Source organism: Hevea brasiliensis, chromosome 11 (assembly GCF_030052815.1).
Source record: "Hevea brasiliensis isolate MT/VB/25A 57/8 chromosome 11, ASM3005281v1, whole genome shotgun sequence".
Lineage (NCBI taxonomy): Eukaryota > Viridiplantae > Streptophyta > Magnoliopsida > Malpighiales > Euphorbiaceae > Hevea > Hevea brasiliensis.
Window position 1 is genome coordinate 635,739 of NC_079503.1, and position 12,111 is coordinate 647,849.

Genomic DNA, 12,111 nt, shown 5'->3' on the forward strand with positions numbered 1-12,111 from the left:
ACAGATAATTAATTTCAAGAAATTGGTGCCTAGTACTTATGATGTGTCAGACGATGCCTATCGATTTTTGGATTCATGCAAACAGGCAGGTATGGAGTTGCAGTTGATTGATAGGAGGCTCATAGAGTGTGTGCAGCATGTCATGGGGCCTATGCCTAGACAATGGATGAATGACTACATATTACCTCGGATGGAAGGTTTGTCATGTACCCAGTTTGTGGAACTGTTTATCAACCGGTTTATACCAAAAAGTTTTAGAGATCAAAAGCAGTGGGCCTTTGAGGCCTTAAGACAGAATGACAGGTCTGTAGATGAATATGCTATAGAATTTCTGGAATTGAGCAGATATGCCCCTACAGCAGTAGCTACAGAAACTATGAAGGTGAAGAGGTTTCTAAAGGGGCTTGACAGGAGGTGTCACACCTTACCCCTCTGTAAGGCATAACATGATCCCGTAGAATACCTAATGAACTACCGAACTTCACCAACCGATAACTCATTAAGTACCTTATAAGAGATTTTAAAACAATTTTCTTACTTTTGATAAGTGGTGAGCATTTTCTAATAAGTACTTAAAACATTTAGTTAAAATTAAAACTAGTTAATATTTTTGGCCCATTTTATTTTTACGCAAATTTTATAAAAATTTTGATAGAGTTCTCTCTATATTTTGAGAAAACAGTTCTTCAAATACCTGTAAAAAGCACTTCTAAAAATGTTTTCTCAACAACTACTTCAATTTCACAATCAAACTCAATCCATTTCAACAACTCCATAATCATTTCAATCAATTTCTCAAGTTCAAAATTCAATAATCCTCAAAATACTAACAATACATTTCATTCAAATTAAATAAAATGGTTTCACTCATATTTCATTAGAGGCAAAATAATTTATATATACATCATTACAAAATTTACATCAAAGGAAATTCAAACTAAATTTTTATTACAAACTTCATACAAATTTTGTACAAGCTGCTCAAGACCCATTACATGTCCATACATTTATATGCAATACATACATCAAAAGAAATATTTACAATTAGGGTATAAATTATACCCGATAACTTCAAGCTGAATGATCTTTAATCCTTAGCAGCTCAGTCTGCTGCTCCTCTAGTCTCTCAGATCTGCGACAAAGAATAGAAGCTATCGCTGAGTACTAGGACTCAGTGGTGCACAACATACTAAAATAATCTTTATGCAAAACTTAAAGCACATTTATTCAAAAAAAAATTGACTAAACATGAGCATTAAACACAAAACATGAATTATGAGATTTTAATGCAAACCAAGTTCATTTCAAAGTATCAAAACATATTTCATAAAACCCACAGTTAGATCATACCATTCGAAACAAATAGAATCTCAATAGCCAGAGGCTAAAGAGAAATCACATCACAAGGCTAGCTAGCTCAAATATATGGATATCCATTCACATCCTCTTCTACTGGCACACCTCAACACTTCTCCAGAGAAGGAATCAAAATTCGAAACTAATTAGCCCCACTAATCGTGCTAGTGAGGTGTTCAAATATATGGTCATGACACTGTGGTTTTAAAACTTATCTTAACAATTTACTAAATATTGTCATTTCAAATATACAAAACTAACTTTCCATAATTTAAATCAAAACATCATAAATAAGGTCACAATCAACTTTCAACAATTCAAAGCAAAAGTAAAATGCATATTTCATTCACTTTATCAATGAATTTTTAAAGCATAGTGATGTTGTGCACAAACCTCAAGCGAGTCGCCTCTTGGCCTCGACTCGGTTCCTCGGATTCTTTCCCAGTATTTTTTTTCAACTGAAACACACAATTTTTACAGTGTTTCAGTACCATAACTTAACATAAATTCAAAAATAAATTTAACTTCACTTTTACCTAGCTCTAACGTGCTAAACTCGACGTTCTTAAAATTTTGTATTTCGGGTTACTATTCACTATACTATTTAAGTCAAATTATTGACTTTATAAGGCTTAATAGGTATGGGAACTCCAAATTTACCCACATACCACATTTTGGTCACCAAACTTGTTGGTTTCGGTCATTTTCTCAAAACTTAGGTCTTTTAGGCAAAATGACCAAATTTTCAGTTTTGGTGTCCCTAATTATACTATTTCATTGGTCAGTTTACTATTGGAATTTGGCAAAACTTTCTTCATATAAAATGTTCCCTATTGTCTTAAGTTTATTCTCCTTTTTGAATCACCTCAATTGGAGTTTTGTAGCTCAAGTTATAAGCAAATTACATTTACTGTTCATGCTATAGAATTTTGGTTCTGCAGATTTGTTGATGTAACTTCGTTCAGCAATTTGATCAAGTTAAGTCCATAATTTGGTCTAATTTTCTTCATATGAAATGTTCTACTATACCTTAGGTTTCCATTGGTTCAAGAATCGCCTACATCGGAGTTTTCTAGAGAGAGTTATAGCCATTGAAACATTACTATTCAAATGGCAAATCTGCAGTCTGCAGATTCAGTGACCCAAATTTGCTCAGTAATTTGATTTAGTTAATGGCATAATTTGAGTTTGTGTTCTTCATGAAAGTTTTAGATCTATATCTCATCTAACCACTGGTAAAATTTCAGGTCATTTTGACCTGCCTAGCTCGAGTTATGACCAAATGAACAAATACTGTTCATTTGGTCAGGTTGTGCAGGGCAGCCTGTGATTTCTCAACTTCGGTCACTTTGTTCACTAGGTTTTAGTCACTTTTTGGACAGACTTCCTAAATGAAAATTGTTTCATTTAGTGCCTATTTTCATCCCCAATTGGTCCCATATCCATTGGACTTGTAAAATTTTATTTTTGGTCCCTCAAAGGAAATTTTGGTCATGCTGCCAGCACATGACCTTATCCAATCCGAATTAGCTTTTAATTCCAACACTTCTAACACACCTCATTTGGTCACAAATGATCATTTTTTACTTCACATTAGGTCAAATATATCATTTACCAATTTCTCACAATTTTGCCTCCCAAACCCTAGGTCCAAACCCTAACTTTCATATCTTACTCTCTTGTTGAATTCTAAATGTATTTTTAGTACTCATACCCTCACTTACACTTAACCACTTCATTATTTGTATCAAAATTACCCATTTCAACATTAGTTTGCTACTGGCCAAAATTCCTAGGGTTCTAGATAGGCATGATTTTGCATGTTTTCATGTATTTCTAACCACTTTCATCTTACTTCTATACTTATAATTCAATCAAAATTAAGGAAGAGAGCTTACCTCAAATAGAGCTTTCCAACTTCTTGATTCTTCAAGCTTCTTTCAATTTTTCTCTTTTCAATCTTCTTAACAAGACTCAACTACAAGTTTTAATTAAGAAAATTATAAATTTCATGGCTCAAATCTTGGGTTTAAGAAGCTTTTTAGTGAGCTTCAATGGAGGAGGTTAAGAAAATGAGAGAGATGAGAGAGGAGATGAGAGTTGACGGAAATGAAAAAAAAAAGAAACCAATTTTTTTTTTCTTTTTATTTTGTCTTTTAATTATTAAGATTTATCCCGAAATTTTCAATTATTTAAATATTAGGTTTATTGCATCATGCATGATGTAATAACCTTTTTCCAACCTTTTTTTTTCTTTCTTTTTTTTTATTTTTTTCCTATTAGTTCTTTAATTTAATTCCTGACTCTGAAATTTTCTTTTCTCCGATTTTATTTGACAGTTAGGTCAGGAGTCAACTCTCGTGGTCAATTGACTAAATTGCCCCTCGCTTGTTCATCTCGGTTTGCAAATAATCCAATATTTCTTCCGGTTTTCTGACCTAATTATTTGACTGGCTTAACAGTTCTTTTTCATGATTTTCTATTTTCCACTGTGTTCATAAGGGTTCTAAGGATCACGGCGTCACATTTTACGGTTCGAAATTTGAGTTTAAAACAACTTCGCAGTTGTTCCCGAGAAGGTCACCCATCGCTGTGACTCTCGGCTCGTTTAACTTCTTATATTCTGTTTTTTTCTTGTTTATACTTGACTAATTGGACATTACTAATTATTTGTGTTTATAGCTTCTCTAGTTGTCTTAAGAGTGGTTCTAATCCCCTTAATTGTCCGGACCGACACCGGTCACCGGAACAGTGAAATCTACCAGGCTATGCAAACGGGGGTGTTACAGGAGGTATGCAAACCTGGCCATGATGTCTGATCAGTCTTTTGATGTGGTAGTTGATCGAGCCAGAAAGATTAAGATTAGTTATGCTGTGGATGACAGCGGAAGGGCAAAGAAAAATAGAGCAGAGGGTTCTTCAGGTGTTCCCCACATGGGTACTACAGGTAGCGGTGGCCAAACTAATTACAGAGGAAGAAGCAGGAATAAGAGGAGTGGTTTTAGACACAAATCTTGAGGATTCAGACCAGCGTACGGATCCAACAGTGGTCACAGTTCGGGGTACAGCAATTCTGGGTCTAGTTCAGGATCCTCCTTGGCACTTTGCGCACAATGTGAAAGAGGACATTCAGGACCTTGTATGATGGGTTCAGGAGTATGTTTCAGGTATGGCCAAACAGGTCACTTTGCTAGGGAATGCCCTGTGTTCAGAGAACCACAGATGGGGTCACAGGGTTCTGTTGCAAATGTTCCTCGTCAGTTGTATCCTAGTGTTTCCAGTATGGCAGGTAGTCAGTTCAGTGGCCAACAGGGCCGAGGACAAGGGGGTCGTGGATTTGGAGGCAGATCAGGAGGTATGAGTCAGTATCAGGGTTTTGCAACCCAGGGTAGGGGTCAAGCTTGGGTTTTCACCCTGACCCACCAGGATGCTCAGGCTTCTAATATAGTTGTGGCTAGTATTCTTTTAGTTTATTCCTATGAGGCTCGTGTTTTAATAGATCCGGGTGCTACGCACTCATTTGTCTCCCCAGTGTTTGCCATGAGATGGGGTAGGAACCCTACAAATTTAGAATACCCTTTGTCTATAGCTACCCCACTTAGTGACAACATAGATGTAAATATGGTTTTTCTGGGTAGCCCAGTAGTAGTGGATGGAAGAATCCTCCTAGCAGACTTAGTTCCTCTACCAGTAATGGATATCGATGTAATCTTGGGAATGGATTAGTTGGCAACTCATTATGCCACTTTAGACTGCAGGAACAAAAAAGTGTATTTCCACATACCTGGTGTGGAAGAATTTAGCTTTGATGGTGACAAGAGCTTGGCTCCATATAATTTAGTGTCAGCAATTAGTGCTAGAAAAATACTGAGGCGTGGATGTCAAGGGTATTTGGCATTGGTGAGAGATACATCTGTAGAAGGTGTCAACATGGAAAATGTTCCTATTGTCAGAGAATTCATGGATGTCTACCCTGAGGAGCTTCCAGGGTTGCCACCAGGAAGGGAAATAGAGTTCTGCATTGATGTTGTGCCGGGTACAAACCCCATATCAATGTCGCCTTACAGGATGGCACCAGTAGAATTGAAAGAGCTAAAGAAACAACTACAGGAGCTTTTGGACAAGGGTTTCATACGTCCGAGCACTTCACCCTGGGGTGCTCCTGTTCTATTCGTGAGAAAGAAAGATGGGTCCTTGAGGTTGTGCATTAACTATATACAGCTGAACAAGGTGACTGTGAAGAACAAGTATCCATTTCCTTGAATCGATGATCTGTTTGATCAGCTCCAAGGGGCTAGATTATTTTTCAAGATAGACCTGCAATCAGGCTACCATCAGTTGAGAATCAGGAATGAGGATATGTTCAAAACAACATTCAGGACAAGATATGGTCATTATGAGTTCTTGGTGATGTCTTTTGGACTCACTAATGCACCAGCATCCTTCATGGACTTGATGAACATAGTGTTCAGGCCATTCCTGGACCGTTTTGTCATCGTATTCATAGATGACATTTTGGTATACTCTCGGACTGAGGAAGAACACGTGTGGCATTTGGGGATGGTGTTGCAAACTTTGAGGGAGCACCAGCTATATGTCAAATTTTCAAAATGTGAATTTTGGCTAGAAAGCATCTCATTCTTGGGACATGTGGTTTCTAGTGATGGCATTCAAGTGGATCCCAAGAAAATTGAGGTCAGAATCGATTGGCTTAGGCCTACAAATCCACCGAGGTGCGAAGTTTTACTGGTCTAGCCGCTACTATAGGCGTTTTGTGCAAGATTTTTCCAGGATAGCGGCTCCCCTAACTAAGTTAACTCGGAAGAATGTTCCATTCATTTGGACAGATGACTGTGAGGAGAGTTTCCAGAAGCTTAAGGAGTGTTTAACCATCGCCCCTGTGTTGACACTATCGATGAGTGGTGAAAGATATACCGTGTACTGTGACGCTTCCAGAGTTGGCTTAGGGTGTGTTTTGATGCAGAATAGAAAAGTAGTGGCTTATGCTTCAAGGCAGCTGAAGAGGCATAAGCAGAACTACCCCACCCATGATTTGGAAATGGCAGCTGTAGTCTTTGCACTAAAAATCTGGAGACACTACCTGTATGGTGAAGTGTGCGAGATATACACCGACCATAAGAGTTTGAAGTATATCTTCCAACAGAGGGATTTAAACTTGAGACAGAGGAGATGGATGGAGCTTCTGAAGGACTATGATTGCACCATCTAGTACCACCCTGGGAAGGCTAATGTAGTAGCAGATGCTTTGAGCAGAAAATCTTCTGACAGTTTGGCACACATATCAGCGGAGAAGAGATCGTTGATTCAGGAAGTACATGAGTTGATGGATCAAGGTTTCATCCTAGATCTTTCAGATGAGGGGGTGTTGTTGGCCCATTTTCAAGTGAGGCCAGACTTGCGAGACAGAGTTAGAGTTTCCCAACACAGAGACCAACAATTGATGAAGATCATAGAAAGAGTACAGCAGGGTGAAGGTGGAGAGTTTGTGTAACACCCTAGGCAAATTCCACATCAGCAAAACATGGGAGAGATGCTGGATTTATAAGTTGGTGGTTCGTAACCCTTAATGACGCGTTTTAAAATCGTGAGGGCTTCGGCCCAAAGCGGACAATATCACTAGTGGGCCGGGCCGTTACATTTGTGGTATCAGAGCTGCTCTGCGTGCAACCTTGAATGATGGTGGGGCAAACCTCAGCGAGGACGCTGAGTCCCATAAGGGGGGTGGATTGTAACACCCTAGGCAAATCCCACGTCGATAAAACACGGGAGAGATGCTGGGTTTATAAGTTGGTGGTTCGTAACCCCTAGTGACTAGTTTTAAAACCGTGAGGGTTTTGGCCCAGAGCGGACAATATCACTAGTGGGCCGGGCTATTAGATTTGATTGTAACACCCTAGGCAAATCCCACATTGACAAAACACGGGAGAGATGCTGGGTTTATAAGTTGGTGGTTCGTAAACCCTAGTGACGCGTTTTAAAACTGTGAGCGTTTTGGCTCAGAGCGGACAATATCACTAGTGGGCTGGGCCGTTACATTTGTGGTATCAGAGCCGCTCCTCGTGCAACCCTGAGCGATGGTGGGGCAAACCTCAGCGAGGACGCTGAGTCCCATAAGGGGGGTGGATTGTAACACGCTAGGCAAATCCCACATCGGCAAAACACGGGAGAGATACTGGGTTTATAAGTTGGTGGTTCGTAACCCCTAATGACGCATTTTAAAACCGTGAGGGCTTCGGCCCAAAGCGGACAATATTACTAGTGGGCCGGGCCGTTATAGTTTGGATTTGCCAATGATGGCACCCTAGTGCAAGGTTCCAGGATATGTGTGCCCGATGTAGACAATCTTAGAAATGCAATCATGCAATAGGCACACTATATATTGTACAATGTCCACCCAGGCTCTACCAAAATGTACCATGATGTGAAAGATAGCTATTGGTGGAATGGCATGAAGAGAGACGTAGCAGACTTTGTGTCCAAGTGCTTGACTTTTCAGAAGGTGAAGTTTGAACACCAGAGACCGTCAGGGAAACTGCAAGAGCTCTCTATCCCAGAATGGAAGTAGGAAATGATTATTATGGATTTTGTGACTGGGTTACCTCGTACCACGCGAGGATATGATTCGATATGGGTAATTGTAGACTGCCTAACTAAATCAGCTCATTTCTTGCTTGTAAAGACCACATATTCTGTTGCACAGTACGCCCTGCTCTACATTCGAGAAATAGTCAAATTGCATGGAGTTCCTGCTTCCATAATATCTGACAGAGGGCCCCAGTTCACTTCTCAGTTTTGGAGGAAGTTACAGGAGGCACTTGGCACACAGTTGAACTTTAGTACTACTTTCCACCCTCAGACAGACGGACAGTCCAAAAGGATAATCCAAACACTGGAAGAGATGCTTCGCATGAGTGTTTTGAATTTTGCAGGTCAATGGGATGATCAGCTACCTTGTGGTGGAGTTTGCCTACAACAACAGTTATCATTCTAGCATAGGGATGGCACCCTATGAGACACTATATGGAAGAAAGTGTAGGTCTCCTCTGTGTTGGGCAGAAATGGGAGAAGCGAAGGTGCATGATGTAGACCTAGTGCAGTACACTTCAGAGATAGTTCCTTTAATCAGGGAACGATTGAAAATAGCTTTCAGTAGGCAGAAAAGTTATGCAGACCCCAGACGGAGGGATGTAGAGTTTACAGTAGGCGACTATGTATTCCTGAAGGTTTCTCCGATGAAGGGAGTCATGAGATTTAGAAAGAAGGGCAAGTTGGCACCCCGGTATATTGGACTTTTTGAGGTTACTGATAGAGTTGGAGTAGTTGCCTACCGGTTAGAGTTACCACCCAACCTTTCTCACGTTCATCTTATATTTCACATCTCCATGCTCAGGAAATACATACCTGATCCTTCTCATATGCTACAGCCGGATGTAGTAGAGCTGAAAGAAAACTTGACGTTTAAGGAGCAACCGATAGCCATAGTGGACTATCAAGTGAGGCAGTTAAGATCAAAATAGATCCCTATGATTAAGGTTTTGTGGAGGAGCCAGTCAGTGGAAGAGTGCACTTGGGAGTTAGAGCGGGACATGCGTAGCAAGTACCCTTATCTATTCAATATGTAATTCTGTACTTTATTCTGCCTTGTGTAAAATTCGAGGACGAATTTTCTATAAGAGGAGAAGAATGTAATACCCCAAATTTTTAAATTTATTATTTTGTAATAGTATTAATATTTTATTTTATTTAAATTTTAGGAAATTATTTGACATTTTTCGGATTTTCGAAATTGGGTTTGATTTCCCGAAAATATAAAACTTTGATGATTTTTAAAAATTAATTTAAAGACCATGTGGCAAAACTAAAAATATATTTGGAGTCTACGAATTTTTTTAAGTTTTCTCAAATTTTTTCAGAATTTTTGGGCCTTGTTTTCGGTCCCAAGGCAGAGTAAAAATTCAAAATTTTATATCCTGAATCGAACCGGACAGGATCGGACCGGTCGAATCAGACCGGCCATCTTCTTTTTCTTCTTTCTTCTCCCTCACGCGCCCGACCTCTCCTCATTCCCTTCCCGTTTTCTCTCTCCTCTCGCCATCACCACCTAGCCTGCCCCACCTCGCCGGCGCACCGCCTCACCGCCTCCCTACGGCCGGTCGACGCTCCAGGCGGCTGGAAAATGTGCGCGAAGACCACCAGACGTGCTCGCGTTGTTTCGCCTTCTTGGCCTAAATCCGGCCTATCCAGCCACTAATTGGGCCGAGTCTTATGTCAAACACCATTTACACTTCGAGAGCTTTCTATAGACACTAAGAATACCAAAATCCATCGAGCGGTTTGTCCAATTAGGTACTTTCAATTCGTGGGAATTCGACAATTGTTCGGGTTTGTGAATTTCCGGCCAGACAGACTGGCTACCGAAAAAGTCTCTGAATTAGATCGAGATTTTAGCTACCCCACCATTGTCAGACGCCCCGAGCGCATTCTCGAGATCAGAATCGGCATAGGTAAATCCGAACCTTACTTTTTCGTAATTTTCTAGTGCTTAAATGGGATTAAAAATCCATAAAATATTCGTGGTAGCTCAGAAAATTATGATTCTTTTTGCAATAGCCTGGTAATATTGCTAAGGACCGCGGGGCAAAGTTTTAGAATTTTTAGAGTTTATTTGGGTAGTTTTTGCAAAAGGGTCAATTATAATGACTAAACTGTAATTTTACATATTGTGATTGATGACTGTTTAGATGGGCCCAGGAGGGGCTGTGTGATATGATTGAGTTGTTGGTGTATGGTTGATGGATATAGAAGTATGTTTTAAACCCATTTGTAGGTTGGGTAGGTCCTAGGTATAGGGGAGACTCTGCCAGATTTTCGACACGAACTTAGGACGTCTTTGGTCTTTTTCTTAGTTTGTATGGAGTCAAGTTTATTAAATGATTGTAATAAAATTGTCAGGTGAGCCGGGAAAGCCTTCTTCCTCCGCTCAGTCGCCACAGTGACTGCTGTCAAGTCTGTGAGTAAAATATTAATTTTAATTGTAAATTTCGATATTATTATATGTTCAAGCATGCCCATGCATCACTTATATGTATATATCTATGTAGTTAAACTCTAGGCATATTTTATGTTGCATTCACAACTGTTAAAGTGCTATGGATATTGTTGTGGTAATTTGGAGCAGTGTGTGTGTGTTGGCGTGCGTGTGATATGGTGTTGGCTATTGACAGGACGGGTAAACATGGCTTGAGATCTTCGCTGGGACCTGGTCCTTCAGGTAAGACACGGCTTGAGTTCTTCGCTGGCACAAGTTGGAATAAGAGAGCTGTATAGGGGATCAGCTCCCATATATGTATTGTTTGACATTATCGGGTGTGTGAGTGCTCCAAATTACCTTTTTGCTGTTATGATGTGAAAATATTACCGATATTGCATTTCACTCTATAGGGTGCATTAGCTTTAGATAGTTATAGAGATTATGGTTAAAATTGATATTTTACTCTCTGAGTCGAACGCTCACTCCTGTTCATTATTTTTTAGGCTACAGGAGGATTATTATTGTGGTTAACCTACTTTTCTCCTTTGCAGGTTATTTATTAATGTTTGTGTAATTTTGTTAACTCCTAGAATTTCCGCATGTGTTAGAAATATTCATTTGATTTGGGTCTGTAATATAATTACCATGATGGGCCTGTAAACTTATTATTATATGCATGTTTGTTGGACTGAATGAGGGAGCTAAGCTTCTATTTATTTTTTTGTGTTGTTATGAGTATGTGAAGGGTGAGCTGAGCTCCCCAATTGATTATATATATCATGTTTATAAGTCGAGTGAGTTAAAAACTCCCCGTTGAAAGGTCTACTTTATGGTCGAACTCTGTCCGGTTGAATTCTTGAAATTGGTTCCAAATGGGCGTTAGAGTTGGATTGAGGAATAGTTAGGCTTACTACGGGCCTCGAGGGTTTTGGCTGACCTAGGTCATAGTGCCGGTCCGGCCCATAGGTTAGGTCGTGACAACATAAAACTCTCGTGGCACGTCTCCACTTCAACCATCCGGCTTTAATCCTATGACTAACATCCTCCTCACATCCCCCATCTACTTGAAGGATTGAGCCTAGATATTTAAAGTGATTACTTTGGAACAGTACCACTCCATTCAAACTAACTCCTTCCCTATCACCAGTTTGGCCTTCACTGAACTTGCAATGCATGTGTTCTGTCTTCGTTCTACTTAACTTAAAGCCCTTTGACTCTAGAGCACTTCTCCGAAGCTCTAGCTTTCTATTAACTCCTTCTCGTGTCTCATCTATCAGAATAATATCATCTGCAAACATCATGCACCAAGAAATACTCTCTTGTATATGTTTCATCAATTAATCTAAAACTAATGTAAAAAGGTAAGGGCTTATGGCTGATCCTTGGTGTTATCCAATTGAGATCGAAAAATCTCTTGTGTCCCCTCCCACTGTGCACACAATAGTAGTTACTCCTTCATACATATCTTTCAATACTTGTATGTACCTAATAGATACCCTCTTTTATTCTAACACATTCCATAAGACATCTCTTGAAACATTATCACAAGTCTTCTCCAAATCAATAAAAACCATGTGTAGATCTTTCTTCACATCTCTATATTTCTCCATCAAGCTTCTAATGAGAAAGATCGCTTCTATAGTTGAACGACCAGGCATGAAACCAAATTGATTGAGAGAGATAGAAGTATCATGACGTAGTCG